This window comes from Dromiciops gliroides, chromosome 5 (assembly GCF_019393635.1).
Source record: "Dromiciops gliroides isolate mDroGli1 chromosome 5, mDroGli1.pri, whole genome shotgun sequence".
Classification (NCBI taxonomy): Eukaryota; Metazoa; Chordata; class Mammalia; order Microbiotheria; family Microbiotheriidae; genus Dromiciops; species Dromiciops gliroides.
In genome coordinates, this window is record NC_057865.1 from 143,600,385 (window position 1) to 143,603,173 (window position 2,789).

The 2,789-nt window shown below is 41.6% G+C and overlaps 1 pseudogene; it reads right to left on the minus strand.

The window, feature by feature from the left end:
* Positions 1–837: 837 nt before the first annotated feature.
* On the minus strand, positions 838–1,628 carry LOC122730162 (annotated as a pseudogene).
* Positions 1,629–2,789: the final 1,161 nt, after the last annotated feature.

Genomic DNA, 2,789 nt, shown 5'->3' on the forward strand with positions numbered 1-2,789 from the left:
GCTGGGATGGTTCAGCAATCCCTGAATTCCTACGACAATAGAGGGGGTCCAAGGGAAGATACTATGTCAAAGACAATCGGCCACTGAGCCAGCAACTAGAGCCTACTCACTTGACTGTAAAAGGATTGACCCTACCCAACATCAAGAGCTCTTCCTCTCTCTCAACTAAGCTTGTGAGGACTCCTTAACAACTCTCACTTGAACTTGCTGTGAGCGAAGGGGGTGCTCTGGCAGCTCTAGGTGAGAAGAATACTTCCAGCCTTGGAGGTAATCTTGTGAGTTTGAGAGGTGACACACTTTTGGGTCCTTCTGTCACTGATAGCTACATGCAGGGAGAGACTCCCTGCAGATACTACAATGCTTCGCTGGAGAAAGTGCCACTACCAGAACCTGGTCCTTGAGGAAACAGATCAGAAAGTAGAGAATCAGAGCAGCTAGGTGTCACAGTGGATAGAGCAACAGCCCTGGATCCAGGAGGACCTGAATTCAAATCTGGCCTCAGACACTTGACACTTGCTAGCTGTGTGACCCTGGGCAAGTCACTTAACCCTCACTGTTCCTCAAAAAAAAAGAAAAAAGAAAAAGAAAAGAAAGTATAGAATCCAGTTAGCAGTTAAATGGCTATTCAACAGACCCACAAAATATCTCATGAGTTGGTATCTGAAGGATCAACCTCCTGGGAGAGTAAAATAGGAGTTATCGGATATTGTTTTGTGTTTTTAAGTCTTTGTCAATGATGCTTTTGAATCCCTTGTATTTAATTTTTTTTTGACAGTCTGTCAAGTTTTATTGTATGAGCCAAATAGAAGGGTATTATGTACAGAGGAGATAGGGGAGAATCATTTCTTGGTCTCCTCCTCCTTAGACAAAGTCTTGATGATCTCCTCTTTCTTAGCCTGTAGACTCTCTTCCTGATGCTTTCATGCTTCTTTAGCCTTGTACTGGTGAGCTTCAGCCTGGTCAGCCAGGAGCTTCTTCCGGGCCTTGTCTACCTTCAGTTTATAAATGTGCTGCATGATACTATCAGTTCTTTCTCTGGGAATTTTTCCATGACTACTCATGTATAACTTATTTTGAATTGCTTGAGTTCTTGTGGGTGGGGGGGTGCGAATGGAGTGGGGGGGAAGAGAAGTTGGAACACAAAGTTTTTAAAAAATTGATCTTAAAATTTTGTTTTTACATATATTTTGGGAAATAAAATTCTATTTAAAAAAATGTGCTGCATGAGGATCTGCTTATTCTTTGAACACATTGCCCTTCACCTTCAAGTACAGGCTGCAGTACATATGGTGGTAAATCTTTTTGGATTCACGATATCTTCAGAGCAGACGGTGTAGTATCCTCATTTGCCTAAGGTCACCTTCTCAGGCATACGAGCATTGGCAGTACCCTTTCTCTTACCAATGTCCATGTGCCTCCCCTTCCGTCAAGCCAGAGTATATTTCTGGCAGGGGAGTGCACAGTAACGGGCTTCCGGATGATCAGCCCATCATTAATCAGCTTCTGGATCTGCTGAGGGGAATTGGTGTTGGCAATTTCATTGGTCTCATTGGGGTCAAGCCATACGTGTTTTTTCCACATCAAAGGACACTAGAGGCAAGCCTCTTCTGAAGTTTGAGCATAGTCATGGCAGCAGCCACAGTGGGGAATCCCTTGTATTTTAGGCATTTCTTTAGTGTGTAGGAAATAAATAGCTCTCTCTCATACCTGATATACATTGTAATATATACAATATATTACTGCAATATACTGAAAACATTTCAACTCCTTTTTGGGAAGACCCTAGACATGAGCCAATCTTAGCTTTAAGGTTAGAACTCTAGGGTATGAGCATAAAAATCCTTACACAAAAAACAAAACAAAACAAAAAAAACACCTGACCCTTTTCTTTAGGCTTTAGGCTTTAGGCTCTTCCTAGAACACAACTCAGTTAGTATGTAGGCATGGAGTAGGTGTCTTTTCATGGGTGATGGTGTCCCAACCTACCTGAGCCAGCAGGATATGTTGTTCCATACAAAGTAATTTGGGGGAGAGGGGCAAAGGCTTCTAACATCGAGGGAGATCAGGGGGAGATGGTGCTTGAGCTGAGTCTTAAAGGGAGCTAGAGAATCCAAGCATCATAGATGAGGGAGAGTACTCCAGACATAAGGCACAGTTTATGAAAAGGTAAATTAGAGTCAGGATATTGAATGTAATGTCTGGAGAACAGAAAGCAGTCCAGTTTGAATAGAACTAAAAATGAATAAAGAGAAGTGGTGATAATAATCTGGAAAGATAGGTTGAAGCCAGACTGAGCTTTTAATCTTATTCCTAGGGACAATGGGGAGTCATTGAAGTTTCTTGAGCAGGAGAATGATATGGTTAGACATGTGCTTTTGGAATATCAAGTTAGCAGCTGGACGGATTAGAGAAGAGAGAGACAGAAGATAGGCACATTAATTAGTAAACTATTGCAATAGTTCAGGTGAGAAGTGACAATATCCTAACTAGGGTGATGACCATATGAATGAAAAGAAGGAGCTGGATGGAAGATATGTTGTCGTCACAGAAATGACAAGACTTGGCAAGTGATTTAATTTGTACAGAGAGAAGGTGAGAAAGCATGAAGAGAAGAGGATAACTCCAAAGTTTCTAGAGTGACTGGAAAGACGGTGGTTCTCTGGACAAAGATTAACAAGGTAAGAAAGAATTCACTGGGTTTCAGGGGGAAGATGAGTTCCAAAATGGGTACCAAGTTTCTAATTAGGACTAATTAGAATGTTAATATGATATTGTGTGCCAGAATAAGA